Raw genomic sequence first — 13,445 nt, 5'->3', positions numbered from 1 at the left:
ATCTCTTTTCTTTTTTTTTTTTTTTTTTTAAATTTTTTTTTCCTTAAGATGACCTTTTTCAGAAATGAACAATCCGGTTTTTGCAAGTTAACTATTACACAGTGAGTTATTAACTTTAAACACCCTTAATTCCTGAAAACTATGTGGTAGAGACATTTTAGGTTGGGGCAACTCCTCTTACATAAGAGAGTTTTTCTGCCAAGTTATTACCTCAGATGGTCTTTATGGTGTCGGTGAATGTTTATACAGAGATTTCTCCTCCTCAGACAACAAAGGGCTACTGGAGAGTGCAGATGCCAAGCATATGGCAAAACCAGGAAAAAGGCAGTCTTGTGCTTGATAAAATTGAAGAAAAACATTTCCAAAAAGAGTAGAGAAAGGAAGCCAAATACTGAATGGTGATCCTGTCTCCTGTGGAGTCCTCCTCACTCCTGCTGCTTCCAGCAAAAGCAGAGATCTCTTGACACCTTGCAGAAGCTCTGAAACACCTGGCTGACTCTCAAGGGTAAGTCTAAACTTGCCTATGAGTTCACTAGAAAAGCACTAGTATGTTTTTCTTTTTCCACCTGATTTTTCTTTCAGTTTGCCTAGAGAGGCTCTGGTCAGTGCAGTTTCAGTTTCTCAGAAATTCCACCAAACAAACGCTGATACGCTTGGCTTGCAACTTAAAGTGCCAAGTTAAGCAGCTGTCCTGAAGGTCTTGGGCTCCCTTGGGTGCCTGAGGTTTCTATGTCCTTGTAAAAAGAATAGAGAAGACTACATAAATACACACTCCTTTATTTTTCTGTTTTCACTGGTTTGCTGGTCTAGGGACAGCACGTACTAGCTAACAAGTTCTGCCCTGTACTATTGTTATCCTAAATTGCTACTTTTTGGTCAGACAATTAGATCAGGCAATTAGAGGGCTTTGTTGTTAGGTTCTCTTTTAACGTGTATTTAGGTTATGGTCAGCCTGAAAAGACTACTGTGGGTGTCTGGCTAGATCCATACTATAGGGCTCAGAGCTACTCAGTCAAATTCTCTTTTTTCTCCCAGCCAATAAAAATATCAGGGTGTCTAAGAAAGAAGAAAGTGAGGAGTTTCTCACTAAGCTGTAGTCAGACTATTAAGAAGTGCTAACTATGAATGAACTGAGGGAAGGCTGGAGAAGTCCTACAGATGAAAACTGCTTTGGCCTTAAAAAAGAGGTGTGAGCACAAAAAGCTTTCAGACACTGGCTTGCTTCACACTCCCGCTGGATTGAGAATGCTTGTAATTGATTTCAAAGAGAGAGATCATGCCAGCATTTGCACAGAAATGCTATTTTTTGTATACTTCAATATGTGGGACCAAAGTTCTGGCCCTTCTGTAGCTTATGTAATGGAGTAATCTCCAAGGAAAGGGAAAATTGGCTGCTATATAGATGTGGAAACACTCATTAATCATGGGATCAGCACTCTAAACATTTCCTGTTTATATCCAGAGTGACACTTCTTTAAATTACGTTGCCAGCTCCAATTTGGCATTGATGTCTTATTTTGTAAAAACAAGCTGTTATCAAATTTAACAGAAATAGAACAGTTTCCATGAAGAAAAGGATTTTGAATGGCCTTTGCTTCAGATCTTGTTTCAGAAAACAAACTTTCTTCAAAAGTTGTGATCCAGTCACCTCAGACTGAAAAACTGAAGAGAATCCAGTTGAAAAATATAAGTTTGGAGTTGTCTTGTGTTGTCCACTTCATGAGAAAAACAAAAATTAATTATTATAGAGATTTCCAATTGACTGGCTCAGCTAATGGTAAACGAGCCTCTGATGGATTTATTTCTAAAGAGAAACCGCAGTTGTACTGCTCACACACCCAGAAACATCCATTCTGATTCTTGTTGTTTGTTATTAATGCTCTTTCAAAATTGCCATGATCAACAGTTCTCTCTCTCTTTATAAGACACAGATTTTAGCATATTTGGGACCACTGCAGAAGTACATAGATAGATTTTGCAGGGAGAAAGAAGGACAGAAAGAATTGGGGGGGAGGGGGCGGAAACAAAACAAAACAAACAACACAGCTGAAAGCCAAACTTTTTAATATGCCATTTCTATCACTTGTCTTCAGCGTGGCAAAGCTACACTTCTCAAGCTAAACGTATACTAGGAAATTCCCATACTAGGAAACAAAAATCATTCTTTGGCACTGAGTTTAACTGTGTCTATGCTGTTAAGCTATTTTGCCCTCCCAAACAGGTTGGATGTATACAGACTGCCAGTTGTGACTGATTCCTGGAAGCATGCCTGGGCATTGTTTGAGAGAGCCCTACTTCGCCTTAGCCAAAGCCATACACCAACATTCAACTATTTTGACAGCTGAACACTGAAGGCAGTTGATTTTCAATGTGCACACAGGTTTCCTGGCACTACGTAGTTTACTAGTATAAACACAGCTTAATTGTCCCCTGGACTGTAACAACTATGGACACTATAACAAAATAAAAAGTGCAACAAAAGTTCAAATTATAAAATAACCTGGGTTCAAGGATCTCTGTTAATCACAAAGCTTAATCTTGACACCCTGATATACCTCCTCTTCCTCCTACACATATCTAACCAGGGAAGGACCCATGTGGTAGGATGCTGGCAGGCGTAGCTGCAAGCTCTGTATTCACTAAGATATGTGTGGCTTATAAAGGAAGAGGAAAAGGACTTTTTCAGGGAAGATAGTGAAGCAACACATCCAGATTCCAATTTTTTTCCCCTGCCTCTGTGTCTGAGCCACCACATCAGTGCATGAGAACATCATTCCCCAATGTCAAACTCCCATATCTCTCACCCCTTGGAAAACAGGTGGGTGAGCAATTGACCTGAGACATGGTTGGTTAAAATATAGTAAATACCAGAACACTATGTCTGTTCCTGTTTCTTATCTGTTCTGCTGTTTCAGCACACAAAAGAAACAGACTTTAATGGCATATAAACTGTTAATGGAAGTGTGAGTCTCTAGTTATATTCTGTGTGAAGCAATTGTGATTCCCAGAGTTTGGTTTGCAAGGTAAAATCTCTTTAGCAGTCTCAGCAGAAAAGTATTGTTGATGCTTCAGTGTCTTGGCATTGTTAAATCAAGTCAGAAACATTTCAAGAAGGAAGGCTGAAGTTTAATTCAAGCAAATTCAGTTCAGTCTAAGAGGAACTGTTTCAAATTCAGCGGGTTACATCAAAAGAGACTACAGAATAACTTCGTCTAGTAATAATCTGTTAAGTGTTTTTTAAGCTCAGGTCCCAAGATATGGCCAGCAAAGGAACTGTAAAACTTTGGCTTTCTATTCAAGCTGTCCTAACATACATTACCCACAACAAAGCATTCAGCCTTTGCCTCTACAACACTGCCTTGTTACATGGCAGGGCCAGGAATGTAGGAATGTGGCTCCAAGCCAAGCTGGTGGGGAAAGAATTCCCTCGACCTGGAGGATTCCAGCTCTCTCCTTGCCTGCATCTTTTGTTCAGCACTTTGTGCTGTTTGCAGTGTGTCCTTCTCCATGTTGCCCACAGCTGTTGTTCTCCCTCCTGCATCTGCCATTCTGGGTGGCCTTGTTGGGTTTGTACATTGCAGGCTAGCCAGGATGTGGCTACTGAAAGGGCAAATGCAGGGGAGGCCAGAGCTTGGCTATATGTGCATAATATCAAGTCAGACAATGTTCACAGGCTGAGAATACCACAGTGTTTGAGCTAAGGGAAGCTTTTTGTTTGCTTTTCCTTGCACTAGTGACTGGGTTATTTCAGCCTAATAGAAGGCTCTTTCTTTTATGCTCTGTGAATCCAATTCATCACAAATCAATTACAGAAAGCTTATAGGTTCTTCCCTCCTGCTCCTCCCAGGAAGGGCAGCTGAGAATAATTACCGATGAATAAACTCAGTAGTTTCTGGAGGACTGTATTCAGTAAGCTCCAAGTTTTGCCTTCTGCTTCAAACTCTCTTGTTAAAGGAGAGAGATGAATTTCGGGTTCCGTAGTAGTAGTAGGAGAACAGGCGTTTTACACTTTATCTTCACCAGCAGGCAACTCCTGGCTGCCCCTCTGATGTGCTCTGTAACTTTGAGAAGCATCATCACCCAAGGTCCTCTCAGGAGGTAAAGCCAGTCTCTTCGTTGATACAGAGATGGAGTTTTTCTTCACAGTTCTCATCTGAATGTACCAATTTCTGGGAAGTTTAGGGTTAAAGAAGTGAGTGTTTTGTTGTAAAGACAGGAACTGTTGTGAATTTATGTTAAAGTTGACTGAGGCACATCTCTCACTCTAAACTCAGTGGTAGTTTACAAAGGAATGAAACTAATCAGCAAGGATTTAAATTACATCTTTTTCCAAAGCCTGTTTATATTCTTTGCTTTAATCATACTTTAATTGGGCCAGCAAATAATAACGTTGTAATAACATTGTGCCAGATAAGCCACTTCAAAAACAGGAAGAAACAGAAATTACAAACACTGAATTGGCAGAGAAGACTACCACTAGAAATTGCCCAAACTGGTGCCACAATGTCTGCAGACATTGCAGGGACACAATAGGAGACAATTCAAAGGGGATAGAAAAGGTTTTGGGGGCAGTGTGTTTGAGGAGGGGATGGAGAATGGCAGCCTCTGAGATTATTTGATGTGCCTTATTTAAGGCCATGTTTTAAAAAGCATTTAAGTATCTGAAGAGTCAGTTTAGTATCTGTGGGATTTCAGATGGGAGCACGGGATGTAGATGTTTTTGAGATCTTGTTAGTCACCATGCTGCTGCTTTAAATACTGTAAGAGTATGACATTTTTAGAATGGTTTCTCAAAAGCACTTCGCGACACTGAGGGATGAAACAACAAAATTTGAGGGATGCCCAATGTTGTGTAAACACTGAGCAGGCTCCGTTCCCTTTCACACTGGTAGAGGTATGGAGGTCCAGTTCTCTGCGTCCATGTTCCCACAACCTGTTATTTAAAATCCCTAGGCCTAAAGGTAAATTTTGACCTACAGGAGATTGCTCCAACAAGTGATGGTTTGTTGCCAGCTTTCTAATTTCCTTTTCACCTTGCAAGAGTGTTGTGATGCATATTTGAGTTTGCAAATTGCTCTGGCAGGAAAACACTCTGTCAAGCAATATATCGTGTGCTGTAGAATTTGGTTTTAGTCCAAAGAGACAGAAAAGCAGCCGGAAGAAGGCCAGAATTTTATTCAATCCCCTGTATTTCTGAATTTGTATAGAATGCAGCTAAACAGGTCCAGAAATCTCCATATGTTGGACAACATGTGAATATGCTTAGTTGCTGGTTTTGAAACTGTATGGGAATCTTTCGCTTGTCGTTGGCTCTTGCAGGTCTGACACGTTCAGCGGCTGTAAGCTGAGAGAGGGGCAGCAGTGAAGTTCAGGCTGAGCAAGGCAGATTGAAGGTATGCCTCTAGGTATAAATGGTGCCTAACTCCTAGCACCTCACCTCTTTAGATATATGTGACAGCAACAAGTGGATTAATTCACAAGGGATAGGAAAGGATACTTCGTTCACTGTAGTGTGTACAGCAGAGGAGATATGAATGTTTGTGCAAGGAGAATACATGGCAAACACAGTGGCCACAGAGAACAACCTCTGACTCATTATATGGTTATTGGCTAACTTCTTTAACTTAAAATTTCCTCTTGGTTAAATGGAGAACATTGGAATTTTGGAGTTTGTACATTCTTTCATCATTTAATGGGGCTTAGAAGGAGGTGTGCTTAAACTGCCTATAGAGTACGGACATAAAAGAAATTGCTGGGTTTTGTGCTAATTCAAACACTTGGAGCAGCTTTGATTTTTGCACTTAGCCAGTCCCAACTATTATGTGTGAGGAAAGACCAGGTGCTAGCAGTTTGATTTTCTGCCACTTGCTAGCTGGCAGGATGCAGGAGGGCTTGGGCAAGGGAAAGTCAGATTTGTTGCCTTTCTTCTCAGCTTTGAAGAGCCCACATGACTTCCAGCACATATCATGTTCACTTTATAAAGAGAAGTCTTCTTTGGCAGGAAGATAAAGGGGAATAGGCATGTACCTAGGGATTAACACATACAGACATGCATATTATCTTGGAATTAAAGTCAGTGTGTGTGTGTGTATATTATGTACATATGTGCATCATTGTGTATATACATACACATAAAAGCAACAGTGTAAATATGTTTCCACAAGGAAAAGCAGGAAGGAATTAATAGCAGTCTACAACACAGGCATCCACAGCTGAGCTAGTCACTCCACACTTCCTTACAGTCAATGGCAAGAAACAGGCACTTAGCAGAGCATAATTCATCTTATCATCCAAAATTAATCACATTTTTCAAAGGTTGTTTCTGTCTATCATCTGTAAAGGAGCACAGGACAACCTTTTTGGCAGCAGAGATCCATGTTGCAGAGGTGTAACATGAAGTGAAACTAATCCCATCTTTCTTGTCTGAGCTCTCCAGAGTATTCCACATACAGTTTACCATATTATGTGTTGCTTACAATGCTTTTTGTGTGACCTGAGTGCTCACTTGCTGAAAGCCAATGAGTAAACCTGATCTGAATCCAGCTGAGAATTTTAACAGATTTCTCCACACAACAATCCCAGGATTTATTTCAATGGGTAGTGCTTTCTCAAATGTAGTCTTCAGTCTAAGGGATCTTCAGTTTATGGAGGCTTTTTTTCTCAAATTACATTTGTTTATTGATCTACATTACAACGTAGATCAATGTAGATTGCAGAGACAGTAGGGTTAGCACAATAAGGAGAGCTCTGTGTCATGGCATGGGGCAAGGGACAGGAATCTGTTAAGCAAATATTTCTGCTAAAATTCGTGTTAGGAGAGAAAGCGTGAAGGACTGGTTTGGCATACAGCTGTTACCAGCTGAATGAATTTACTTCATCAGTAAAATAAGCAGAGTAGATGCCCATCTGCTGCATACACAACTGACTAGAATGTTAGAGGGCATCCCCCATGAGGAGCTAAACAATCTATGTAATGTAAATGTTCACATTTCAGTAGCATCTACACTGACCACAGTTTTGCATAACATAAGGCGCATCTCTGAGATTCTTAGCACAGTTTGGGTTGAAATAACGCAGAGAAAATGTCTGATGACACGAGCCTGGTTACATATCTTCTGCTTATTTATACACACAGATAGGGACACAGGTGAAACACAGGGGTTTCCTGAGGATACCCAGATTCACCCTACCTAGCTTCAGATGCTCAGATGCCCAAGTCACAAGTCTAGCTGTCTTAACTCACTGTGGAGTTAGTGGAGAGACAGAAGGAGGAACCCCCAGAGACCACTTCAGTTTTGGATTTAAATTAATCTCAATAGGTCCCTCTCTACACTGACTATAGAAAGATTCTAGAATAACTGAGCACCAAATGTAGATGCTCTGGTTAAATGGATGAATATAGATGCTATTTCTGTCAGCGTCCTAGTAGTCATGATATTTGTAGGATCCACAGAAAGTCTAGATTCAGCTCTGCATTTGGTATTTCAAGGAAACAGCATATTTTTCCCTAGTTACTCAAGCACTGATGTGTCAGTCAGCAGCATGTCACTGTGTTTGCTGATAATCTCAAGACCTCTTTCCTGACAGTGCTGACAGAGGAGTACGTGGTGTAGATTTTTCAGGCTGTACTAGCTAGAGAGAACAGTACTTACAAACAGTTTATTAACTCCACTTGCATTAGGTATTTACACAGAGGATGTTTACTGACTGTCTTGGATGGAGTTGTTATGGCAAGTGGTTGCTAGGAGGCAGGGATGGATTCATCCTAAACAGAAATAACATGACATGCAAGTACACTGTCCTCTGAAAAAAAGCCCAAGATATCCAGCTAACCAGACCAAACCTGATGGAGGTACTACAGAAAATTTGAAAGTGTAACACTAGGAATATGTAGATCAAGGCTGCAGGACCCTGGTTTTTTGCTTCTAGTTTTGACGATGCAATGCAAAAAAAAAAAAGATAATGCTGCCCTGGATAACGTTGCAAAGAACAAATGGAGATTCTGTCACATCTAGCAGACTGACTAGTGAAACATGGTATATTGTCAGGACTTAATGCGTTGGCCCTAGGAACATGTTTTCCCCCTTTTGATAAATGCTATAACCAGTGTCAAACAAAAGGCTAAGGTATCCTGCTTGGAAACACGCACTATGTTTTCTCTGTTATTCTTAGAGATTTTGTAAGGAACATTTATAATGAGGAAGTATGTGAAATTTCTGCAAAACAGCCTTTTCATAGCCTTTTCATATTCTCAGAGGTAATTTTTTGAGTTTTTTTTTGGTGGGGTTGTTTGGGCGGAGGTGTTGGTTTGTTTATTTCTTAAAGGGGATCTAAAGTGCTGGAGAGCAGGCCACTCCATCAGGGATTGGAAGGCACTTTCATCCTCTTTTCCACCATTCAGTTGAATTGAGAGGGACTTCTAGAAACCTTTCCTCATCTAGCATGTTTGTGATGGGAAATAGTATTTCACTGACCACACGGGGTGCTCTTTGCTATTGTTGAAAATAAAAAGAAGCCTTGTGCAGTAGGTAGTAGAACCTACATGGAGCTACTGGAGAGAGTTCAGAGAAGGGCCACGAAGGTGATTAAGGGATTAGAGCATCTCTTCTATGAGGAAAGGCTGAGAGCTGGGGCTGTTAAGGCTGGAGAAGAGAAGGCTCAGGGAGTGATCTCACTGATGTCTATAAAAATCTGAAGGGAGGATGTAAAGAAGATGGAGCCAGGCTCTTTCCAGAGTCACCCAGTGACAGGACCAGAGGCAATGGGCACAAACTGAAACACAGGAGGTTCCATCAGAACGTGAGGAAACAGTGAAGTGTTTTACTGTGCTGGTGACTGAGCTAAGGAACAGGTTCCTGAGAGAGGTGGTAAAGTCTCCAACCTTGGAGACTTTAATAGCCATCTGGACATGGTCCTGGGCATCTGGTGACCTGCTTGAGCAGAAGGTTGAACCAGGTGGCCTCCAGAGGTCCTTTCCAAGCTCAGCCATTCTGAAATTCTGTGTATGTGAGCCTGGAGAGCATCTATGGATTTGTAATTGTCAAAGCTCAAGGGAAGGAAGCTGCCCTTGCACATGTGAGAGATTGACAGCTGGGACATGGTAACCCTGGCTGTACATACAGACTGGTGGACAAGATGCTGGAAAGCAGCTCTGCAGAGAGGGATCTGGGGGTTCTGGTCAACGGCAAGTTGAACATGAGCCAACAGTGTGTCATGGCAGCCAAGAGGGCAACCGTGTCCTGGGTGCATCCAGCACAGCATTGCCGGCCAGGCAGGGAGGTGATTGTCGTGCTCTGCTCTGCACTGGTGTGGCCTCACCTGGAACACTGTGTGCAGTTCTGGGTGCCACAGCATCAAAAGGATATAAAGCTACTGCAGAGTGTCCAGAGGAGGGCCATGATGTTGGTGAAGGGTTTGTAGAGGAAACCGTATGAGGAGCAGCTAAAGTCACTTGGTTTGTTCAGCCTGGAGAAGAGGAGACTGAGAGGAGACCTCATGGTGGCTACAGCTTCCTCACAAGGGAGGAGGACAGGCAGACGCAGATCTCTTATCTTTAGTGACCAGTGACAGAACCTGAGGGAATGGCAGGAAGATGTGCCAGGGGAGGTTTAGGTTGGACATTAGGAAAAGGTTCTTCCCCCAGAGGGTGGTGGAGCACTGGAACAGGCTCTCCACAGAGGTGTCACGGCCTCAAGCCCGACAGCACTGAAGAAGAGGCTGGACAACACCCTCAGACACATAGTGTGAACTGTGGGGTTGTCATGTGCAGGGACAGGAGTTGGACTCGATCCTAGTGGATCCTTTCCAACTCAGGGCATTCTGTGATTCTGTTATTGTATGTTAGTGGGGAAGAGATGACTTCCAGCTTATCCTTGGATGTCACTGTCCTTGCAAATTCTTGTTATCACACACGGTAGCACCAGCTCTTGCAGGAGGTGGGATCTGTGGACCAAGTCGAGCCACATGCCTGCTACACAAGAGGAATAGCTGAGAAAAATTGTCTCACTGTTACCAATGTTGGGTTATTTGTTTGCACTACCATGAGCCAGCTTGCTTTGGCTTCTTTCCAACTCTGGGACCCAGCTGCCAGCAGCCTGGTTTGGGTTCTGTAGATCATTTGTTTTCTTTTTATTTTAAATATTGCAGACCCAGAAGGTTAAAAAACTTAAAGGAGAAAACAAATTTAATAGCAATGATTCATAACAGTTAAGTAGAATAAGAATTTCTTTCATATGTGGGATGTTCATAACGAAGTGTGTTTGGTAAACACCTGGCCTATGTCCTCCTATTACACCATGCTTGAAAGAAATCCTGTGCTGCTCCTCTTTCTCAAAAGAAGAAGGCTGTGATCCAGGACACGTACCACTAAGGAGTCCTGCTAACTTTTGCAAAGTACCCTAGATCCTTTCCATAGCCTTTCCCTTGCAAATTCATCAGATAAATAAGCCATAATTCTGCTTATTTGATGGGAAAAAGTTTTCATTAAACTTTTAAATAAGTTGAGATTCTATTTGTTTAGACTCAACAGGAGAAAAGAGGTCATGTGAAAATGACCTAGGGCTAAATCATTTTTGGGGCCCTTGAGCAACAGTCTTCTTACTGAGCAGAAGCAGAATAAATGTGGTAAAAGATCTCATGCATATGAATGAAATAATTCTAGAAGTGTTGGACCCAAACAGTCCTGGCAAAACACAACTGCACTTTTGCAGTCAGTTGCTCAGTTACAGTTGCAGTCAGTTACAGTTTTTGTGCACCTCAATCATGGCTTTTGTCAGGCATTGGAACAGGCGGCCCAGGGAAGTGGTGGAGTCACTATCCCTAGAGGTGTTTAAAAAGTTTTTAGATGAGGTTTTTAGGGACATGGTTATGTTTGGACTCAGTGATGCTGAGGGTCTCTTCCAACTGAGATGATTCTATGGTCTACATCCCTTGCAATAACAGGATCTTTTCTGCATGATACAAACGCCACATCCCAAGATGTATCCAAAGACCTACACAAACAGTTGTGGTACGGCTCCCTAATACAGAAAGGCTGTTTGAAAAGTAGGCAGAAAACCACAGAATCACAGAATGTCAGGGATTGGAAGGGACCTCAAAAGATCATCTAGTCCAATCCCCCTGCTGGAGCAGGAACACCTAGATGAGGTTACACAGGAATGTGTCCAGACGGGTTTTGAATGTCTCCAGAGAAGGAGACTGCACAATCCCCCTGGGCAGCCTGTGAAATGAAAATGTTATATGATCCAGAGTCCTCTGTTTTCAAACTCGATCTTTTTTATATACAGAACATGGCTAATATGGTCTCTCTGTATGAACTGAGAACTGTAAAGCTACCGGGGTTTGTGAAGGGTAAATGCTTCCTGATGGTATTTTAAAGCACATGGAGGCAGCCTTGAAACAATGTAGCCGCTCAAGAAATTCTTTAAATAGCTCAGGAAGTATGATGAACTCTGAGTCTGCCAGTGACAACACAGGAAGAGGAAAACCAGAGATTAAATAAGACTTTGGTAGCAGGAATGATGGTGGGATAATTTATTTTTGCAGGGGTTATCACATGCTTGACTCTCATACAGGTAGACTCTCACTAATAAAGAGGAGATCCTACCTTGATGAGTTACGCTCTTCTAATATAGAGCTGTTTCTGTAGTAACAGATAGAAACCACATTTACCTTGGTTTTGATGGCTTACTGCATGTGCATCTTTAATAGTATATTTACAGAGAAAGAAGAAGAAAATGAACAGTGATTTGTAGGAAAGGGACAACATAGGAACATTGTTTGTTCTGCTGTCTTACATGAACACACTGACAAAATAAAACTTGGTAAAAAGATAATTCTGGCTACTTTTTAAAGAAGTTTCCCTTACAAACTCAGAGCTTTGAGCTCCAATGTCCTTCTTATGCTGGGTAGAAAAACTCTTGCTATCAGACACCGTATTTAATTATAGTTTTAATTATAGTCCTACCACTAGAACAGTATTCCATATTATGGGGGGAAAAAGCCTTATTCTTATTAGTAGTACATTGTTGCTATTAACGACTGCAGAGTCCAGATCCCTCTCCTTTGTCTGTTGATTTATGTGGGTGTTGCCTCACAGAATTAGCTGATAATCTCATTATAGCTAATCCTGTTTGCTCCTTCTGCAAAACAGTCTTGCCATGACTGGCAGAGCTCCCTTTTCCTCCTATTTCTCTTTTCCCTTAGTTATTTTCAGAGACATTCTCTAGAACACATGGACTTTCAGGGTGAATGTTTATCCTGTTTACTAGCTATAATTCCAGCCTAATCAAATCCACCTCTCTGCCCTATCCCTTTCAATAGATATTTTCTTTGAGCCAAACAGCATATGAATATTAGCTGTAGCTCTTTCATGTTCAGTTCACATAACTGCACTATTCTGAAGCAATTAAAGCTTCTCAAATGACATTTGGGTTTACATTATCTTTTAGGCCTTTGAAAAGTGATATCCATTACAAGGCTTCTTTTGGGGCAACAAAGTAAAGAAGACTCATAAAACTAAATATATTTTTGGTAACTGGATGCTAAGATGCTTAATAAGGTAGATTCACTTAATCCTGGATATTTCTAAAGCATTACTAATCACAAGTATATTTTTGATGACCAGCAGCTCTTGATGAGGTTACTAAAAGCACCTAAGGGTTGTTGAGGAGAATACAAGAATTAGAACCATACACACAGTAAAGAAAGGTGAGAAACAAAACCACATCTACCTATTTACCTTCTTAAGTGCTCATTGTATTCAACAATAGCATATCTGATTTGATGTGCATTTGCATAGATACACTTTGTATTTAGTGCTTGTGAAACATGCTAAAGAAAATGAAGACTTCATGACTATTTGTATGACCTAGGCAGTGAATAAATACAGAAAATAAAATAAAATAAAATAAAATAAAATAAAATAAAATAAAATAAAATAAAATAAAATAAAATAAAATGAGAATAAATCCCACGATTCCCCTGCAGTTACATCAGACAGTATTTCCAGGCTGAGACAAACCAAAATATCCTTCAGAAAAGGTCTGAATATAATACTTGCATCCCTGCACTGTTCGGCAGCTCTGCTTCTCTGCACGTGAGGAGCAAGATGTCTTAGATAACAGCTAACAGGAGACAGACTTACCTGCCTTTTCCCTAAGTTAGTGTTTTTAGCATTAACCTCATAGTTGTTAGCTGCCCTGTGATGAAACAACATGCTGTCACCTCTGTTAGCAGCATGCCTGTGATAACGTTTATTACCCAAGACTGGCAAACCAGGAAATTTAACATTTTGAGATGTCAGTGTTTTATCTACTTTTCTATTTGAAGCTAGTAGGACTTGTTGACTCCTCTTCATATTTATAATCACTCTTGTGCCTTTAAACAGTAAAAGCTTATACTATCTGCTCAGGTTTTCTGGCCCACTCAACAAAACTGCACTTTTT

At 41.1% G+C, this 13,445-nt stretch overlaps 1 protein-coding gene across 1 annotated transcript in view; it reads left to right on the top strand.

Moving 5' to 3' along the window:
• The first annotated feature begins 280 nt into the window (after nucleotides 1-280).
• The window catches only part of LOC102086487 (LIF receptor subunit alpha), a 90,912-nt gene continuing 77,747 nt past the window's right edge, over nucleotides 281-13,445 (top strand). Inside the window, exon 1 of the mRNA XM_021295312.2 lies at nucleotides 281-505. The gene's annotated coding sequence lies outside the window, so the exon portion shown is untranslated. The remainder of the gene's footprint in view (nucleotides 506-13,445) is intronic.

This window comes from Columba livia, chromosome Z, assembly GCF_036013475.1.
Source record: "Columba livia isolate bColLiv1 breed racing homer chromosome Z, bColLiv1.pat.W.v2, whole genome shotgun sequence".
NCBI classification, from domain to species: Eukaryota; Metazoa; Chordata; class Aves; order Columbiformes; family Columbidae; genus Columba; species Columba livia.
The sequence above is the reverse complement of the archived record's forward strand: the minus strand, read 5'-3'. Positions and strand labels throughout refer to the sequence as shown.